This window comes from Falco punctatus, assembly GCF_963210335.1.
Source record: "Falco punctatus genome assembly, chromosome: Z".
In the NCBI taxonomy this organism is placed as follows: domain Eukaryota; kingdom Metazoa; phylum Chordata; class Aves; order Falconiformes; family Falconidae; genus Falco; species Falco punctatus.
This window is the reverse complement of record NC_137586.1, coordinates 80442664-80463778: the sequence shown is the minus strand read 5'-3', so window position 1 is coordinate 80463778 and position 21115 is coordinate 80442664. Positions and strand designations below refer to the sequence as shown.

General features: G+C 41.6%; 1 long non-coding RNA gene across 1 annotated transcript in view; it reads left to right on the top strand.

The window, feature by feature from the left end:
- Positions 1–21115, top strand: part of LOC308056326 — a 102891-nt gene that overhangs the window by 12852 nt on the left and 68924 nt on the right. The gene's annotated exons all lie outside the window — the stretch shown is intronic.

Sequence of the window (21115 nt, the reverse complement as noted above, 5' to 3'; positions counted from 1 at the left end):
AGGTGTGATACCTGGGGTAAAGAGGTAAAAACACTGGGAATGACTTTTTCTCCACTCTTGAATGTCCCCCAGGACTAGACATATTTATTTTTTCTAGCTGAAAGAAGGTTTATTTGGTCAGTAGAAAAGAAACCTGACTATACTTTGCTTTCTTCTTTCGGTCTGGTTCCACTCTGAAGGATTGTGATCCTGCTTTGCCTGGTACTACGCTGACAGCATCCCAGGCCATCCCTGGCACTCATTTCCCATCAGACACATGCATTTTTCTTAAAGAGCTGATGTGAAGCATGTTGGGAAACAGGCTAGCTTTTTCATTTGAGATAAGGACCTGATCTGAAAAATCATGCAAATACTTAACTTGCCTTTGATTTCAATGGGATTTAGAGTAACAGCAGAGTTACACTCCTAAATATCTTGCTCTGGGACTAAGTGACTTCAGAGGTACTCTCCAGGATAACATATCAGGAAAATCCGGCAAAGCCTTTGTAAAAATTCCTAGCCTTTAAAAGAAGAATGAGGAATAATCATGATGCTGTGATCCATACAGCTAGGCTTAACTGAGTGGATAGGAATCTGAAATGTTTTCAAAAAAAAAGGAGAAATGCAAGGCCAGAAGGGCAAATGGACAGAAAAGAGGGCTTGTGTTCTCCCACCACTCAGAATATGGATTCAGGCCATCGAATCCTTAAAGAAGGGGAACACCCCACCCCCCCCAGGATATTGTGAAATAAAGTGATTGATTTGGAAGCAATTCTGCCACACTCATAAATGAGATATTTTCCTCTGCAAGTACTTTCCTTAAATATGGTTACTAATAACTGCAGATACTATTCTGCAGAAGAGGAACAGGATCTGAATTGCGTGTCAGAGACAGAAGTGTTGCCATATTGATCCTGCTCCCATTAAAGCCAGTAAGAGTTTTGCCATTGATTTCAGTGGGAGCAAGGTCTTCAAGTGCAGCAAGAGGAATCCCTTGGAAGCAGAAAATAAAGGCACAAAAGTTTTTGAATGTCAAGGCCAAGTATTAAGGTGGAAGATCTTTCTAGCCAAGGGCTGTAAGAATTTTCATTTTATAACACTTCTGAACTGCAGGCAGCAGGGGCAAACACGCACGTTGGGGCCAATGTGCTCACAGTCCTTGGGTTCATTCAGACTTAGCCCCAGGGCAGATCTTTCTTGCTTGAGACTCCACAGTTGTAGAAATTCATCCCGGAGGAGATCCACTGGAATGTCTCAGTGACTGCCATCAGTGCCTGCTGCTACTCTCATTTATTTCAGCTGGTCGATTTTATCCCTTTCTTACTATTTGCTGGTAAACCTTCTGACTAGTCCCTTTTTCTTACAACCTGGTGGTAAGGCAATCTGGAGAGCAGCTACTTACTTACTTTGCTCTGTTTTCACTGTTTGCTTAGCTTTTTTGTAGGTTCAGCTGAGGGAGGTTTATTCTGTACTTCCTTCTGATTTAACTGAATATAGACACACTGCAGCAAGTGGCTTACATTAGCTTTGATGTATGAATATTCTTAATGTCAATAGTGTGGATCAACAAAAACTAAATTAAGAGCCGATATAAACCTTTCCATAAAACCAGTTTCATCTTTCAAGTTTAAAATGTTCACCATTTTCCCCCCTTGCCTTCATTTCTGTGTCTCAGAAGGACTCCAAAGCATCATCAGGCAATGGCAGAGAATGATCTCACGACATCAATAAAATTACAGAAATGTTATTCACATGAAGTGTTCATCTTGCCTTTGGAAAAGAAACCAACTGAGGTTGCTCAGGGACATTATTGCTTTCTTGGATTTGAATAGGGTATCTGAATAGAGTTTACACTCCAGAATTTACACTCCAGAACTGAAAGAAGGCAAATTTAAGTCAAATGAAAAACATGCATTTCAGCCACATATCTTTCATTATATCATGCTGACAAATTAGCAAAATGAAAATGTACTGGGAGACGCATTTGCCATGTTGGTATTTTAGATCACAGTGCAATATTTTTACTGATATCTGTTTATCTCTTCTAGCATAAAACAGCAGCCATGCCGTAGTGTGGTGGGACAAGTATGGCAGTTATTTTCCAGCTAAGCTTGACTGTCACCCTGCCAGTACAAGTGTCTCTATAAATCCCCCACAACATACATTTTTTATGAATTGGACTAGTATAATATAATTTTGCATAATGATTTGTTTTAAGCAGAACTTAGAAACTAATTTTTTTCTTTTAAGAAGGTACATCATGTATAGGTCAACAAAAAAAGCTGCTGTCAAACTTTGTGAAAGCATAATTCTTTGTCAGTTAGACTCCATTCATCCTAAGAATAGAACACTAATAATTTCTGCCTGCAGAGACACTTGAGGATTTGGTTCTTAATGAAAATGAACTGAAAAAAAATCTGAATATCTGGCATTTTCTTCTATTTAGTTCACTCAGGATTGGTTTTCCATGTTTAGGTCTTGGCTCAGCTTTCAGCAAAGCAAAACAAAGGAAAAAAAAAAAGTAGCTTTTCATGCCGTATTAAAAAATACAAAAATGGTATACAAATGATGTTAAAAATTTAGCTAAGAAGATTTACAAGTCTGCTACAATACACATGCAAAGATTTTGAAAGGTACAAAGATTGTGTTTGACAATCACACCCAATTTCCCCCAATTATCCACCTTATTTGACAATTTCTTATCTGTATTTCTGATCTTGCCCATCTGCAGCACAAAAGGGAAGGCTGAAAGAGTCAGGGACCTCTCTTAAGAGTAGCCAAGTTAAGTGCTCTTGTCATTATGATTGATAACAAAATTAGTCCTTCAGGAGTTGTAGGCAAAGAGCCTTAGCATCCTGCTTAGAGTAGGTTCTGTCTTTCCATGACTGGCTACTTCTCCTAAAAGGACAAGGAAAATCAAGGACACAGAGGGTTGTTCAAACTATCTAAAAGGTAGTTGGTAAAAGGCTTAAAATTGCATAATATCAAGAGTCCCCTTGAGCTCCTAGACGTTCTTTGTCCCTTTGTGGGAATTATCACAACTGAGATGGAAGAAAGTTTCTTTCCTCTTTTGTGTGCAGAGAATAGATTTGTGAGGACTCCCAGCCCATCAGACCAGAAGTTCTTTCCTCTTCCCCAGCACTCAGCATCCCTTGCCATGAATGAGTATGAAATGCAAACCAAATTAATGAAGCAGGGCTGTGCCAAGTCTTATGTCAAAGTGACCTGCAAGACCTTCAGTTGGTGCCTTATGCTTCTGATGTTGCCTAGCCCAGGTAATTTCATCCCTTTCTGTCTCATTTTCCTCACTGAGAAACACAGAGGGTGAGTGTTGCTTTCTCCTCCTTGACCCACTGCCTTTTGTCTCTCTGAACTCCTAAGACCCATTCAGGAACAAGGATCCTCCATTTGCCTAGCACAACAGAGCCAGGTTTCAAACGTTCTCCCTATCATAATGCTATTGATGGCATTCATTTCAGGGTAGATTTTATTTATTTATACATAATTACACTTTTTTTTTTGCATAAATACTGCTATTTATGCATAATAATACTAAGGCTGACTTTTCAGGATCCAGTTCACTATTTGTCTTCCGTTCTTCTAATCTGAAGTTTAGGGAAAACAGAGCACATAATACCTTTGTGTCTTTAGCTTACAAATGAGCCAATCCAACCTTTTGAAATAATAATAAGTATTGCTAATAAGCCTGATCATATAAAATGCTTCCCCGTTGAGACACGGTGGGTTGCTGTACAATAAAAACATTATATATATAAAAAACCCAACAAAAATATTTTAATAGAAATCACCCTCTTAAAACAAAAAGAACAAAATCCATATGTCAGCCACATTTAAGTCCTAAACCCATCAAAGAGATAATTGTATGGAAGCTGGGAGTCAAGGACTGAACCTAAGTCTTCTTAAAGTAATTGGAAATATTTTCACAGAGCAAAACACTGAGTGGTACCCTCCTGGGTGATGGCTGTCTCTGCTGTGGAAAGATCCTATCAGGTGTAGCATGTTTAACTCTCATCATTTTGGGGGGCTAAAAGGACTGCACAGCAGCTATAGGCTCTCATGGCCACCGATGCAGGGCTCTGAGTGTCCCCACAGGGTGCAGAAATATTTCGTTTTCCAGACTTTTGATAAGTGAGCTGTCTCCTCTGCGAAATTAGACTGGGATCATAATGAGAGGGAACTTTGTAAGACGTTAGAGCAAAGTCACGAGACATCTGTGCAGCCAAATAATACCATGAGGGAGCAGTAAGATAACTCACTCTCTCTGCCTAGTGCTGGGTAAAGCAAGATGGGGATTGAATGCAATAGGGAACAAAAGAGAAGTTCATACAGCTGTAGACTTTGAGGGTAAAAGTTCATCAAATGATTTAGCAGCCTTGGTTTGAAGAGCCTGACACAGTTACGGTGCTCACAGCCGCTGCCACCAGCTAGTGTGTCCTTTACATGGCTGGTTTCAGTACTCCTTTTTGCACTGAGAACCATGAGCTGAAATTGCCGAACTGCAGAGAAAAAAAAAAAAAAAAAAAAAAAAAAAGCTGGTTTTGTTAGGAAAACAGCCTAACATTTGCACAAAGCTCCTGAAGTTGTGAGGTTATTGAGCACATAGATTTTAGTGATGGGATAGGATGCAAAGAGGAGCCATTCTTAAAATGATATGCACAGTGAGGAGGTATGGCTTGAAAGTGATTAGCTTGTAGAAGATTAATCACAACCATTATAAGGAGGTTTAATAATTCATGCTGGAGCTTAAATGTAATATTTGTGCAAAGGAAGGCACTGAAGCTATAGCATGATTAAGTTTCTTGATATGCTTCAAAAGCTTTCTGATGAGTTGGGTTGTTTCTACTAGATCCATAAGTCTTTGGAAAGCTCCCAGAAACAGGAATATATTCTTAGTTTGAAGCTTACCTTTCTACTAAATATTCATCTCATAAACATTACAATAAACCACCAAATATGACTGCCTTTCAGGATGTCCGGATGACTAGACAGGGTTGGGGTTTTTTTATTGCCCTGTTAAATAAGCAGAAAGATGTGGTATCAGGTGTTAGGTACGCTCTTCCTCCTCTCTGTTTTTCATAGAACCATAGAACGGTTTGGGTTGGAAGGCACCTTAAAGACCCTTTAGTTCCCACCCCCCTGCCCCGGACAGGGCCCCCTCCCCCCAGCCCAGGCTGCTCCCAGCCCCGTCCAGCCTGGCCTTGAGCCCTGCCAGGGATGGGGCACCCACAGCTGCTCTGGGCAGCCTGGGCCAGCGCCTCGCCGCCCTCACAGGGGAGAATTTCTTCCTTACATCTAAACTAAATCTACTCTTTTTCAGATGCTAGCTGTTCTCCCTCGTCCTACTACCACCTGCTCTTGTAAAAAGTCCCTCTCCAGCTTCCCTTTAGGTGCTTCACCTTTAGGTGCTGGCAGGTGCTGTAAGGTCTCCCTGGAGCCTTCTCTTCTCCAGGCTGAACCACCCCAACTCTCAGCCTGTCTGCACAGCAGAGGGGCTCCAGCCCTCTGGTCATCTTCATGGCCTCCTCTGGACTCGCTCCAACAGGTCCAAGTCCTTCCTGTGTTGGGGACCCTAGAGAATGCAGCACTGCAAGGTGGGTCTCACGAGGGGGAGAATCACCTCCCTTGACCTGCTGGCCACGCTTCTGTGATGCAGCCCAATATTTTGTTGGCTTTCTGGGCTGCAAGTGCACATTGTCAGGCCATGCTGAGCTTCTTATCCACCAACACCCCCAAGCCCTCAGTAAGAGGTTTTCTATGGGCCAACAGAAATGGTAAGGAATGGCCTAAGGGTAAATGTAAACATCTTTGGTGGGTACCATCCTGAGCTGATGGAAACAGTGCACCTTACACAGACCTGTACACCTGGGAAAGCTGTCAGAAGCTATTTCTGGGGCACAGCATCCTGCAGACTTGCATGTGCACATACACCACACGTGGAGATGAGCGCACGTGATAACTGGCCTGGCTTTTGTGCATTTCTTACCCAACTTTCCGTAACCAACAAATTAATTAATAGTCTGCCGAACAAAATAACACTGAAACCCACAAATAGATAGTTTCTAAGCCTCACATTAGGATACAGCAGTTCTTTTTGGAGGGGTTTTTTTGCCTGTTTTTTTTTAAGTGGAGGCTGAAGTAAGGTCAAGCAACTACAAACCTTTTGCAGCTGATGTTGTAACCATAAGTATCACCACACACATTTTATTGGGAAAGAGTAGGGAGGAATCTTGCAAGTCTTAAAAAAAAAAAGTTCTAATTAAAGTGCACCTAAAATAATCATCGCAGAAGATTTGGATGCTGTTATTTCCTAGCACCTTTTTGTTAAACCCAGATAAAAGTAAAATAACATCTACTCTTAAGTTAATTTGGGATGCTGGTTAGCAGCTGTAATAACCTGTAAGGGAGACAACAATATTATTTCTCTATGGTTTTGAAATATGAAGCAAAAGGTGTCATTTAGAGGGCAGGTACTACAACATAACTGCAGCTTTTTGTTGAAAAGGCACCACTGCATTTTTTCAATATTAATGTCACTCTTCAGCCACTGTGCTTAGAAACAGCTAAACCATGGAGGACCAAGCTCTGCGAAGAGTGGAGCCTTCCTGCATATCTCAGGTGCCCCTCAGATTTCTCCTGAACTAAATCCAGTCAACACGGTGCGGCCTCCCTTAGAGGAGCACGTTTGGATAGCTACCCTTTTTAACCAGGGAATGGAGCTGGTGGCAGACAAGTCGCATCGCTGTCATGTGTCAGGATGAAGAAGAGGTGAGGAAGGCTCTTTGCAGGACCAGGCTGCGGAAGGTGCAGAGCCAGGTGCTGCCCTGTGACCATTTCCCCCATGGCTTGGAGTGGGGTCCTTTTGCTCATCCTCCCATGCCATAAGAGAAGGTGTAGCATCTCCCTTGGAAATTCGGGCTTTCTTGCTTTCCAGGTGTCCCTCGCTATGGACCTGTACATGCCCTGGGGTGGCTCGTTCTGCTTTTGACAGTAAGAATGTATATTTCTTAAGTTTAAGGCAAATTGTTTACTAAGAGAAAGAGGTCAAAGCTGTTATTACAGTAAGGCCTGTCCCCAGAGAGGCAGCTGATCGAAAACAAGAGGCTGAGAAACACTGTGTTAATTGAGTTTCTAGTTTTGCTTTCCCTGTGCCTTCACTCAAAGTATTCAGCTACTTCTCTTTGTTTCTCTTTTCATTCCCATTTTCATCCCACAAATTTATCTCATGCTTCTCTATTGCAAGAAGAAAAAAAAAAAATTCTCGGACTAAGCATGGGATAAAACAGTGACAAGCTAACGTTTTATTCTAAAAAAAACCCGGAGAAAATTACTTGGAAAAAAAGAAAGTAAAGCAAGTCCTGAGCTGGCTGAGTTTTTGGGAAACAAAAGAAGAGAAATGCCAGAATTTCTAGTGCTTCAGAGAGAGCTTGTGCGGCTGCATCCCGAGTTTTCTCCCAAGGCTGGAATTACTTTTGTCGGGAGAAGGGGTGTGATCTTGAAAAACCTGACCCAAAATGGAGGAGAGGAGTGCAGCTTGAGGTAGGTGGGAGGAAGAAGCTCTAAGGATAGGCTTTATTTATTCGTGCCTCAAATCTGTCTTAAAACAGCTGTTCTCTCCTTTTATTTTATTTTTATGATTATTTTGCATCTTTCTAAAACCTTGTAGCCTTGGTCATTTTTAAGGGGCAATGCTAAGAGAGGTACTGCGGTTCAAGGCGAGCAGAAAAAAGCAGCAGCAGGTGCTTTGTTGCTAGTTTTTTTTCGGGAAAGGTTGGGGTACATGTGCTCAGCTTCTGTTTCAAACCTGACAGAAGGAAATCAAAAGATTTTTCATCTTGTTAAAATGCAGCCAGCCAATGGTTTCCCTTTCCAAAATATTACTAGATATTATTACCGAATGTTCAGACTTTACATTCCTGACAAACAGGAAATATATGCTGCACTAATAGGATGTCAATCAGAAAGATAACACCAATTTTGTAGTTTCTAAATCATCCCCACCACCTGCTGAGCCTTTGATCATCCCAAACAATTAATCTAAGAGGTACATGATTAAGAAATAAATACTTCCCAGTGAACCTGTGAGCTACAGTACATATTAGCAGACTCTGATCTTGCTTTCAGTGATCACAAATCAATTGTATACAAAGAGGAATAAAAGAAAGGTGCAAATACAGTCTGCTGATCAACGCTGTTATCTTAATAACTGTGCAGTAAAATATGTCACTGCATTTGAACTAATGTGATAGGCCAGTATGCTTTAGGAATATACACTACAACCACCCCCCACCCCCGCACCCCCAATTGGTATTAGAACAGTATTTTACAGCTGTATTTATTAAAGTGCATTTCTGCTGTGTGGAACATTTTGGAAATGTTGACTTTAAAATTATGAATTGCAATGAAAATCTGGAGTTTGGCACTCCCATAGAACAGGCAAGCGCAACTGTTTCTGTTCATCAGAAAAGCGAAACTGTTAATTCAGCCTTGTCCAGACTCCTTGATGTCGTCACCTACACACCTTTGTAAAGGTATTTTATGTAATATGAAGTTAAAATTTGCTTCTAACCAGTCGGACTGAAATCATGCCTGTCTCTCCTGAAGACCATTCCTCAGTTAACAATTAGGGGAAGAAGCATGGTTTTGCCCAGGACTGGAAAAAGAACTGGAAAAAGAAAACAACAAAACCCCAACCAAAAAGAAAAGAAATGTACCCTCCCCCCACCACACCAAAATACTTAACCCCCCCCCCCCCCCAAACCTTTATAAGCGTTTACATAAAATGCCGTGGCACGCTGTGGGGATTGGTGGTTCCCTGGGGCAAGGAGGGGGCAAGGTCCCCCGTGGGGACTGAGGGCCCAGGGGGCAATCCAGCCTCGACTGCAGTGGTGGGGGAGGGCAGGGGCCACAGAAAGCTTGCAGGAGGAAGATTGTCGAGGACTCATCCACGCTGCAGGTACCGAGCGTACACGGGGTAGCATCAGCTGCCACCAGCTCCCGGCGAGGGCACAGGCTGCCTGCATGCTATCTCGCCCTCCCCGCTCTCCTCTGCAGGCTGCAACGCTTGGTTAGAACATCATGTCACTTTTAGACATTTCCCACTTAGAGGCAGAGATGAATTTTCCCTGAAATGGATCCATGCAGCAGCAGGGAGAGGGTCTGACTGTCACTCTGGGTAACCACTCAAAAGCCTTGCTGCTTGCCAAAGCCCATCCAGACCTCTGGAGTGTGAGTGAACAGAGAACTTCAGTCCTTTAGAAAGTTGTCTGGTTGGTTGGGTTTTTTTTGGTGTTTTTTTTTTTTTTTTTGGGTGTGTGTTTTGTTTTTTTTTTTCTTTTTTTCATCTGATTTGGAAGTAGTGTGAGCAGAGAAATATTTAGCTGTCCTGTGTACCTTCAGCTGCACCAGCCCAGGCTTCAAGGACATGGAGAAGAGGCACACCAGTATGTCAGAAAAAGGAGGTCTGGACAGTTCTAATTTATGAGTCTTCATTTTCAACCATCAGCTCTCAGAGCATCCTACAACACAATATAACTTAAGGTTGCAGAAATTAATGCATCGAGTCCCAAAGCTTACATCTCATTCAAATCAATTAAACAGGAGATACCTACTTAAGTGTACTCGGGGATCTGGAACTTCCTCACCCTTGAATAACATTTTAGCGGGGATCCTGTATCAACTCTGAACTCAGTCCTTAAGCCTAATGCTTGGAGCTAATGAGGAGCCTTTCAGCTTTTATTGAAATGAATGGGTACTTTAATGCTCAGCAGCTTGCAGAATTGGGCTCTGAAAAGGAAGGAACATATAGCTCACCGGATGGCTGTTTCTGTAATGCCAGATCACAGGAAATATTTCATACAGGCTCTTTACAATTCATACTTAATCATAATAGCATCCTTTTTCCTGGTTTTTATACTGTTGGATCAGTCCGCTTGTTAAAATATGTGTAAGATTTGCAGAGAATCAGAAGTTGGTGGTGTGAGGCCATTTACAACACGTGCTAGAAGACAGTGTAGTGTGGCTATAAATGCAAACTGTTTTGCATGCTGCTCCTTCAGTACCTGCTCACAAAGGAATGTGATCATGCAGCTGGAATGCTGGAAATACATAAAGGCAAAAAGCAGAGTCTCTGAACACATCACCCAAGGCTTTGGGCTCATTATGAAGCAAGTCTCCAGAAGCAACATGATTTCCAGTTCTTTCCCACGTGCTCTATGTTTTTTCTTACCTCACACTGCTGGGTACTGAAAGTGCATTAAAATCAGAGAAAAGTTAGTTAAAATTTTAATCCAAGAAAATATGAGGAAAGATTTTCCTGCCTTTGAATAACACTGATGAGATTTTTTCCTGCATCTTTCAAAGAGCTTTAAAACAATGCACATCCAGGTTCTTAAACACAGTTGCAGGAGTCAGTGTTTAGAAGCAGAAAATTATTACTGTCTTTGTATCTGCAGTCTTATCAGGTCTCGTTGCTTTTGGGAATCTGTTTATTTTTAAGCTCTGATGTCCATTTTACTTCCACTATCTCAAGAAAAAAATTTGTCCCGTGTCTAAATATCCATATGTAGTCTTTTCTGCTTGCTGCTTACATAGATAGGATATTTCATTTAGTGGAAGTGCTACACATATTTAGGAAATCAAAACTGGTTGTCACATACCACCCCACTGTCCCCTGTAGACAGGTGAGGGTCGGTCTCTTCTCCCAGATAACAAATGACAGGACTAGAGGAAATGGCCTCGAGTTATGCCAGGGAGGTTTAGATTGGATATTAGGAAAAATGTCTTCAATGAAAGGGTGTTGAAGCACTGGCACAGGCTGCCCGGGGAGGTGCTGGAGTCACCATCCCTGGGGGTGTTCAAAAACCACGTTGATGTGGTGCTTAAGAGACATGGTGTAGCGGTGGACCTGGCAGTGCTGGGTTAACGGCTGGACTTGGTGATGTTAAAGGTCTTTTCCAACCAAAATGATTCCTTGATAAGTTTGAGCAAAACTGCTGAAAGGCTCAAGCGTTCTTTTAGCAGAGCCCATAGTCTTGAAACATACAGATTCTTGCGCAGAATGCAAAGGACTTGGTACATAATATTTACTACTGCTGTGATATACTTTCATCAAGGCTTAAACATATTGACTTTCTGTTAAAAGGCTTTTAACATAAATTACAAGTGATTAATGAAATATATGGCAAAGAGACTATTGCCGAAAATGTAAAGGTGGCTTTTAAATAACATTTTTTTTCCCTAGATGTAAACTTTAGCTAGACAGTTTCAACCACCACTTATTTTTCTGTGCTTTTATTGGATAGCTAGAACCCAGTAAAGCAGCATATGGGCACGCAGGAACTGAAATAGTTTGTCTTCATTATCTGGTAGACCTGTGCAAGCCTGGAGCCCTCAAGAAAAACCACAAGACTGTACAAACTGGCAACTGTGGGTTTGTCTGTTCTCTATTGATTCTATTTCTGGAAAAAAAACATGAACCAATGTGTGAATCACGTGACTACTGAACTGAGCAAGTACCCACCAGCAGATAAAGCTGCTCTGAGACCTTTTGTAGCCTGGTTTTGGTTACTACCTCAAAACCTTTTTGTTTCTGAACCATTTGCTTTAGTCTTCTTGCTTTGAGGCTAGAGGGTAGAAAACAGCCAACTAAGATTCCCAAAAAGGTGTTGGAAATGGTAAATGTAATTTCTAGAATTGCTAACAAAATTTACCATTCTGTAATTTTATTTAAATCTATATAAGAATTTAATTTGTTATCTCTGGATAGCACAAAGCATCCACACTTCTCTTTAAACAGAGTTGTGTTAAACAAGTAGTAATGGAGACTGCTTTGCAGTTCCAGACACACTGATGAAGGGGCAGGATTGTGAGGTTAATTTTCAAAGGACCTTTGAAATCATTTTAAGGTAATTTCTGCACAAATTATTCCAATTACAGTTTTTGAATGCCACAGTGCTGCACTCAAATTTGGAAATGCTTATTAGCAAGTGGTTATTTGCACTCAAAAATGAAATTCTGTTCATGTCATCTGCTCTGCTACTATATCACAGTGGGTCCAGAATGCCAATTTCAGTTCAACACAATTCTTTCAATAAACAAATATCAAAGATTTATTACCAACAAGTACTGCATAACAATAGAACCCTTAATCCAATATATTCAGCTTTGGTTGAAGGCTTTTATGTGTGTGCCACAAATCCCACCTGCTTATTCAAAAACATTTCTTGAATCCACCATGTTCTACATCCTGCCCTCACTATTCTTAAGTTTAGTCCTATTGCGCTTTTGTAAATCTCCTCTTTGCACTCATGAAACAAGCATCTCAGCCTTCAGCACCCCATCCATTCTTTTCTTCTTATTCTTCTTTCCAATGAAAATACTTTTGCTCAGATCTTTTTCAGGAGTTGAGCCACTAAGTCCATGTTTAACTTTCCTCCCTTCATCTGATTGTGCCAAGTACACAAATATTTAAATAATTGTGAACATTAATTTTCAACTCAACTTCCTTCCAGGCTTCCTGCAAAATCTAACTTGTATCCTCTGCAACAGCTCTCATGAAGGTTTCTGGCAACCCTACCAGCTTAAGATGTGCCCTCCTTCAAACCGCCAGTAGCTTTCAATGTCTCTTGCTGTCTTTCAGGTTTCATAACTGCTTCTTCTCAGTCAAAATCACCTTTGGTAGACCTTTATCTCCATCTCATCGCCTATTAGTGTCACTGTCGCACCAGTGCTCCCCTCCTTCTGCCATGTGGGCACTCACTGAAGTCTGTGGTGCGAGAGGGGAAATAACCTTCACCACCTCCACTGAATTCTCATAATAAGCCTTATTCTTCCTTTCCATTTAAACCACTTGCCCACAAAACTTTGTGTATTTGTGTCTTCTTCAGCAGAATTATTAATTAGCTTTGAAAAATGCATCACTGAGATGAAAATCCAGATCAGAAAGCATGTAATTCTGTGCAACGCTGCTGGTGGAAGGGATTGATGCTAAACATGAGTTTTGAGGGCATCTGTAGAGTGAGCAATGACCAGATAGAAAATATCCTTAGCTCTCTAGAAGATTCTTTCACAGAGGTTTTACTCTTTATTGCAATCCCCCAAAATCCAGTGCCTTACACCTGTAATTCTGCTTTGAGGGTGGTTCAGGGCTCTGAACAGTCAGATAAAGGGCAAAATCCACCCGTGCACAGGAGACAGAAGGGAGAAAAATAATATAGAAAGACAAAGACTCTACTGCCAATTTACATGCGCTTCAAACACCCTGATTCTCTGCTACTCAGTTAAAAGAAAAAATATTTTTACCTCTAAAACTTCTCTCTCACATGTACTGTCCTTAAGGCTGTCACTCAGCAGAAGGAAACACATATGTCTCAAGAGTACTTTTGTGCTTTTCACAATTTTATCAAGGGAAAATATGTTGCACGTTCTCCTGACTTTCCCAGATTTTCAAATGCAGTTTATTCTAGTTTTTTACAAACTTTCAAAGTTCCCTGTTTTTCCAGCTTCAATATAATCACTTTCATAAATGAAAGGACAGGGGGAAAAAAAGCAGAAATGGTTGATTGATAGAATAAAGGGATTATAGATGGATGGAAGAAATGTGTGACTTGCCAGGGTATATATCGGTGTGTGTTTCTGTACTCTAGAAATGTATAAAGATAGTAAAGCCACCTACAATTCCACTGCTTTGCAATTTCTTTGGCAATAGCAAAAGGAGTAGAGCATTTTGGCTCATTTAAATAAATTCCTAGGTGCTTCTAGCTAGATGATCATGTCTATTATCACAGAAGTTAGAACAAGTTCAAAATCAAATAGAAAAGCCATGAACTCTATTCTCTTACCTAGATGATCTCCAGAATGGGTGCCCTTGCAAAAACATGCATTCTTCCACAAAACCCGAGTCTGCACATGCAAATAAGCAGTTGAATGTTTAATTGCCGCAGAACCCACGTAGGGTTCTTCAGAAATTACATAGCCCAGTTAATAGCTCAGCACATCCCAATATTTTTTCCTTTGTCACTCCAGTCTTGTGAATTGCCATTCTCATTTCTGAGTACTCTTTCTTGGTGTAAAGAGAGCATAAGGGAAAATCTAAACTAAAGAAATGTAATTTTAAAACTGATTGGGTAAAATATTATTTTTTCTTCCAGAAGTAAGTTCTGTAATTCAGGTTCTTTCTATTAATGAGTGTTGCTGGATTTGCCAGTGTTTCTCTAACTCCGGTTAACACCACAGCTGGTCCTGGGCAGTCACGGATTTAAAGTCAACCCCATATATTTTGTTTATTAATATTTTTGCTAAGTCTAGGAGAAAGTAATGAGAACTACTGAGAGAAACAACCATAGCCCATGCAGCAGCTGAACAGTACAGACCAAGGTAGTTTAGCAGAAAGTAATGCTGAAACTGCAAGCAGAAAAATGCTTTTGATATTGGGATAGACCAAAAGTGTTAACACTGATAAGACAGGGAATGTGGAAAGAGCTGGGTCACAGGCAGGCGTGTGCTCTCTGGAAAGGAGAAAACCAAGATATTGCTTCCACAAGGAGGGTGTTAAGGGGTTTCTTCCTTCCTTTCCTGCAGAAAACTAGATAATTCTGATTATCATTTAGGTTTGTCAGGAAATGAGTTGGAGGATGTTTGCTGGTCTTGCCCCTTTTTTCTATAATAAAAGTCATTGTGGAGTAAGAACAACCTCTCTGCTTTGTAGTGTAATGGTGCTAGAACAAATGCAACCCCACAGCTCATAACTTCAAAACACTTTAAATGAGTTTGTAAACGTGAAAGAATCATGCAAAAATGAAAAAAGGAGGGTAAACAGCTGTATTTCTAGAAGATGGACAGAATCAAGAACAAGATTTATTTCTGTGATGAACTATGAAGAACCACAATTTGATGTGTGTTTTAAAAAACTGGAAGGAGCTCTCTGAATTCCAGCCTCCGCTTCCAAAGGGTATTTTATATATAAAATGTACATCACAATGCCTCAAAGATACTGAGTCCGATTAAGCCAATGGTGATTTAGCTTTTGACTTGAATTGCAGGAACCAGTTCAGTGCTGTGAACAGACATTAACCAGTGGATCTATGTTATTGCCAGGACCGTGCACATGAGTGAGGCACACACTTGTGCTTATCAAGTGTGGCTGAAGTTCAGCCACCTTAATTTTTATATGCTGGGACTGCGCAGAAAGCTTCCAGTAAATTTGTAAATCGATTAGGTGGTATTTCGCTGTACTTTTTAGAAGTTGGGTATTTGGTTAGGCAGTTCTGCTAGTCAGGGAAGCATCGCATCACCTATTTGTGCTAGCCAAGGAGCTGATCCGAGTGCTTTCCTTGTAAACTGGTTGCGTCTGTTGTGTAAATCAGAGAGAGAGCCCCACATCCCAGCATGGCACACTGGGAGGTCATTGCTTAGGCTCTAATCACATTTTGGAATGAAGAAAAAAAACATAAACCAATAGAGATGGAAGAGGTTTTCAATCTGCTCTAGAAAAAAACCCAGGGATCTGCAGCCCACTTTGGCTCCTGTGTTACAGCAGAACTATGTAGCAAGCCTCAGGCTTTTCTCCTGCTTCAGCTATCTGGCTGATGTGATTTGTAAACTTAGGCACAATCAGTAGGATGATGACTGCTGAGTCTTATTTTAGATGGACAGTTTTCATGTTCAACATGTTTTTAAATGAAAGCAATTTTTAATCAGTCCTTTAAAAATAGTACTGCAGAGTATTGGCATCTGTTGTGTATTATGAGAATATATTTGTCAAGCATGCAAAATAACAAATGCTTTCAAGTATTTGACTGTCCACAGGCGATTACAAAAAATTTCTAGACCTTTGCAACTGGGTGTCAGAGAGTTTGGTAGCAGGAGCTTTGTATCACCATACTGTAGTGGGGTTAAATAAATCGCACCAGATCAATACCTTGTCAAAGCACTTCAAGGGGGGAAAAAAAGGGTTATTTCAGTGCATCACGGGAGAATCTGAACTGCATTGACACCTTGAAGTGCTTCACTATAGTGTCTAAGCACCTGGAGTAACCTGGTGCTGAACTTGGGGGTTTGGCCACTGCTCTGTGAAGTGTAAAAAAAGCTTAGATCATTTTAATAACGGTATCTAAGAGCCTGATCATCATAATGCTGCATCAAAGTGGTTGGATTACCTCAGTGCTGTATCAAAGAGCTTATCAAAAGCTTGGGGTTGAGCACACCAGCAGTGACAGCAGCTGCTATGTTTTAAACAAATTCTGACTACAAGTTCATTTCCAGCTTTCATTTCCCTCAATATTTGCAAGAATGTTGTTGTGATATACAAAAAAAACAAAAACCAAACAACAAACCGGCAACCCCATAGTGAGGCAAGTGAGGCAGCAATACAATGCTCTGGCAGTCAGAGGAGTTAAGCAAAATGCTTTTCAGATGTGACATGTTTCAGAAAGTATAAAGTGAGGGATAAGAAACAGAAAGACTATGTGATCCTCTTTTTATTCTCCTTTACTCCCCCACCTCCACCTCTCTGCCTTTCTATTGCCAGCCTTTTAAGTCTGCAAAGACTCAAAGTAATAGGAACAGGGGAGTGAAGGAGAAATATTTATGTCAGAGATGTAATACTTGGAGGAATTCAGCACCTAATAAGAGCACCATTTTTTCGGTGAGCTTGTGAAGGGTGAGAAATAACGAGGGCAGTAGCACAACAGCGGCAGTCTGAGGTTAGCAAAGTCCTGACACGAGGATATTCAACCAGCAGCAGAGAGGGAAAACAACAGCTGGCATAAGCCATCATCATATGTCTTGATCTTCACCAGGGACAGGTGGTCAAAGCAACTCCACACCCTTCTCTCATACGATGCTTTGGAGCCGGACACACAAGTATCTGGGCCTGGAATGCTGCTTTAATACACAGTTTCTTAGATCTTTTTGTTTTATTTTTGGAAATGCACAATTCCCACACTGTCGGAGCCTCTCTGGCTTGCAGCAAGATGCTGAGACGTTAGGGATGGGATGCTCTCCACCTCCGGTGGGAGGGTGTCTCCTAGCAGCCGGATGTAGAGCAACGTGGATGTCTTCATGCAGCCTCAGAAGAGCGTGGGGACTGCAGCTGCTGCTGGAGGGGAGGGAGCACAGGATTGTGCAGGGAGACAAATGTGGTCTGGGTGGATGGGGTGGGTGGGAGCCTTAGGATTCCTCCCCAGGACAGGTCTATTTATGTCTGTTCCCATCCAGCCTTCCTGTGGGTCACATTGACACCCGCCTCCTCTGGTAGTGCTGTGTGCTCACACATCTGTGCATGTCATAAGAAAAATCACCAGCCTCGCCTAATGAGTCCTGTGAGGCACACATCTAGCCTCTACTTGCGAGCACCGCGCGCCTGGACTCTGCCCTTCCACTCTGTCACCTTCCACTTGTGAAGGCAAAGTGCCCGCGTCAGGCAAGGGCACCAGGGGCGAAATGCACACGAGCACACGAGCACCCAGCCCCAAACCCACTATAAAAACACGTGTCAAATGGGTAGTGATTCATTCTCCTGGTGCATTGGGATCAACTGTTCTCCAAAGGCCACAAAAATACAGGCTGTCCTGGACATGCTGCCGGGAGGTGGCTGGTTCTCCACCGACTTGTGCAGGCACGCATGGTATCACCGAACAGGAATCACTGCGATTTACAAATGAGGAACAACAGATTTTGGAAACTATAATTGTGGTTATTGGGCAATGTCGTCTAGCCCATAGCTCAAACCTTGACACTCAAAAAACAGCCCCAACTGACTTCACTAAGGTTGTGTAATCCACCAAGACGAGAAGAAAAACCCCGCTGCAGTCCCGTGTGCCACGCTTTACACGCGAGCAGCAAATGGCAGCCGGCTGCCTGGAGGACTTCGGGACTTCATGCCAGCAGAGAGCATTTTCCATCCTAATGCAGAGCAAAACATGAGGGTGAAAATCCTGGCTGTGCTGCACTAAGTAGACGTTTTAACGCTGACGACAGTGGGACCGGGTCGTGCTCACAAATTGTTTAATAAAGGTCAAAGAAACAGGATATGAGCGCAGAAAATATTACAGTTAGAGGGGGCAGAAAGCCAGTCTGCTTTCTCCACTTGGCTTTGCTAGATTTGTTTTCCCTGGTGTTTGACAAAGCAAAAAGCGTAATAATGTGAGAGGAATAATATGTTCAAACTCATAAAGTTTAATTCATAGGTTTAAGAGGCATGTTTTGGATGAAAGCCTCAGCTGCTTTAACACACATCTAGTAAATGGGAATTTGTTCTTACTCCCAACGCTTCCAACCAAATATTGTTCTTATTAAAATGTATGTGTCTACTTATGGTTGTGCTAAAGGATTTCATTTTTTAACATGAATATCCGGTGCTGGAAACAAACTGTGCTAATATATGTCTAAATATTAAGAGATACATAGATGGATAGATTATACAGAAAATTCTGTTTAGACAGACACGGTAACTCCTTCAGAGATGTCAAAAGCTCATTATTGGTTTTCCATTTCCAGAGATTAAGAAAGATAGGCACAACAATTACACACAGTTAAGGTGAACAATAAAATCACACAGAGAACTTCGGTGTGCTAAATCACGGTGTCTAGATCACCAGCCCAACCACAGAAGCTGTTAGCAGAAATCACCACTGTTTTCATGTGTTGCTGTAATGACGGATTGCTAATTATTATACTTTATTTTATAGTAAAAATATCAGAATGGCCATACAGGGATAAGGTTCTGGTATCAGAAACAAAGCACCGGTTCAGGCCTTATGAAATCCACATTTGAAAAAATCTATCAGCCGGTCTTGGTACTTCTGAGAGGACTGACTCCATGCCTCACCGCAAAGGTACCTGTGCACGTGAGATTGTAAAGGTAAATGCAATTACCCTTGGTCAGCAAAAATTAAGGGATAGATTCTTGGAGGATGTGATAACTTGGTAGCTGAGTTGCCTATGGAGAACGTCTCATTGTGTGCTTGCTTGAGATAGCGCGACGTGACCCAACTCCTTCACAAGATGTGCAGCAGGGTTAACCTCGTGTTCTGCCAGAGGTGGTTGGTGACACTGTTGTGACTCAATTTCCTGGATTCTACACTGGGGAGCCTGGGACTCTTTCTCTAACCATAGCTGTAGGTGTACCAACCATCAAGTCACGTGCAGATCAGGACGTGATTTTTTTTCTGAGATTTCCAAATGGCATTTTGTGGCCAGTGATGTACGGAATGTAAGAATCTTCAACTACGGAAAAGAAAACTCAAGAAGAGGTCAAAGCCATGTACAGTTTAGATAGAAACGGATCTTCTTCACTTCGTGACACACATCTTATTAATGCCAGCTCTATAAAGTAAAATATGTGCTTGTGGGAAAACAGTATCAAACAATAAATACGTTGGAGAAAATGTGTGAATTCCTATGGACATACTAAATGTTGGAAGTATACCATGCAAGTTATTTACTCAGCTCCACTTGTGATTTGCCACAAGGACAGTGGGGAAAGTGACTATCTGCCCCCTCCTCTTCCACCCTTCTCGCAGTACCCAGCCACGCTATATCTGCACCTCCACTGAAACCACAAACTCCGATGGAACTCTGTGCTTCTGCTCATTGCAGCAGACAAAATTTTTAGCAAGGAGTAAGCCAAGACCCTCAAACTAATTGTACTTGAACCCAAACCTCAAGATGCACAATGTTAATTTATGGTTAATTCCACTAAGCATTTTCCAATCCCACAACACTGTTCCAGTAGCCAAGACTAACTTCACTTTATTGGGAATGCCCACTGGAGACATCTGCAGAGATTAATTTTTCAAGACAGTTGGAGCTAACTGGTTTCTGGTTGAGGATAGATGAGAGGTTTGGGTCACTGCTAACAGCAATAGGAATGAGGGCTGTACTGAAGCGATTTCAGTCATGGCCAGGGACATGGTTTAGTTTGCATAAGAGACTTTCTGAGAATATGTTCAGATGGGTGCAGTGTAAGAGTGGTGGGGCAAGAGTTCTTCAGCAGATAGAGTCTTGTTTTAGTCACTCTTCTGGAATATACAGGAAAAAGGAGGAGTCAGACCCGTTGTTGTTGTTTCAGCTTTAATAACCTTTTCTTGCTCTCAGTTGAGTTTTGCTTCCCTTTACACAGGGAAAATCTGAAGTGACTCCATAAAAGCAAAATAAATCAGAACCGTATAAAATCTAGATGACTTTAGAAACAGGCCACATTTGTGATAAAGAACCAAGCTAAGAAACAGAAGTTCTCGAAGTAAAAGCAGCAAGGTAGCAGTCCATACTCCCAAACACTTCACAAGGAACTAAAACAAGTATTTCACAGTGTTTTGCACAACAGAGGTGTCAATATACAGCTTTCAGAGAAAGATTTTAAAAGTCCTTTGAAAGTGTTTTCAAAGCCAGTGCTGCTAAAAATTCCCCCTCCACCTTTCCAAAAGGTTTTTTGATGGATTCTGTTTTCATGGTGGAGTGTTGCTCTTCCTTCTACTGCAGTGGCAAATCTGAGAGTATCACTTATAAATAGTTTACTAGACTAACTACAGGATGACCCGGTTGACTTGTGGGTCTTTGACTTGCTGTTTGTTCTGCACTAACTTTAGGAACAAATTAATAAGCAAATCCTCCCACACAGTCATTCCTTCCTTAAGAAGCATACCAAAAATCACAGGTACTTATTATCAGACAGGCTGGCAAAGAAGTATTACCTGATTTCAGTGCGAGTGGTCTCCTTGCTTACCATTTAGGGGCCAAGTAACTGGAAGATCTTGGAGCCAGAATTTTAAAGAGGAAATGTGCAACCAGGGAAAAGGCAGGTCAAATAAACAGTAATGAGCCAAACGTCACTGAGACGACCGTGTTGCTTAAAATGAGTTCACAGTTCATGCTTTGCATCAAGGACTCAGTCTAAATGCATTATGTGGCATTTAATGTAAAGAAAGGGGTTCAGAGCAGATTAATCGGCACCGTGTTCCTTTGCTGCTGCACAATGGCAGTGTTCGGGAGATAGCTCCTCAGGACCATGCGTACAATTGCCATAGCAGAACAGGAGGTTTATCTGTTGCTTTTGGTGCTGCACAAAGGAATTCAAGCAATGCTGTGTATCCAGGCCTTCCCTCAAAACAAAAAGCAC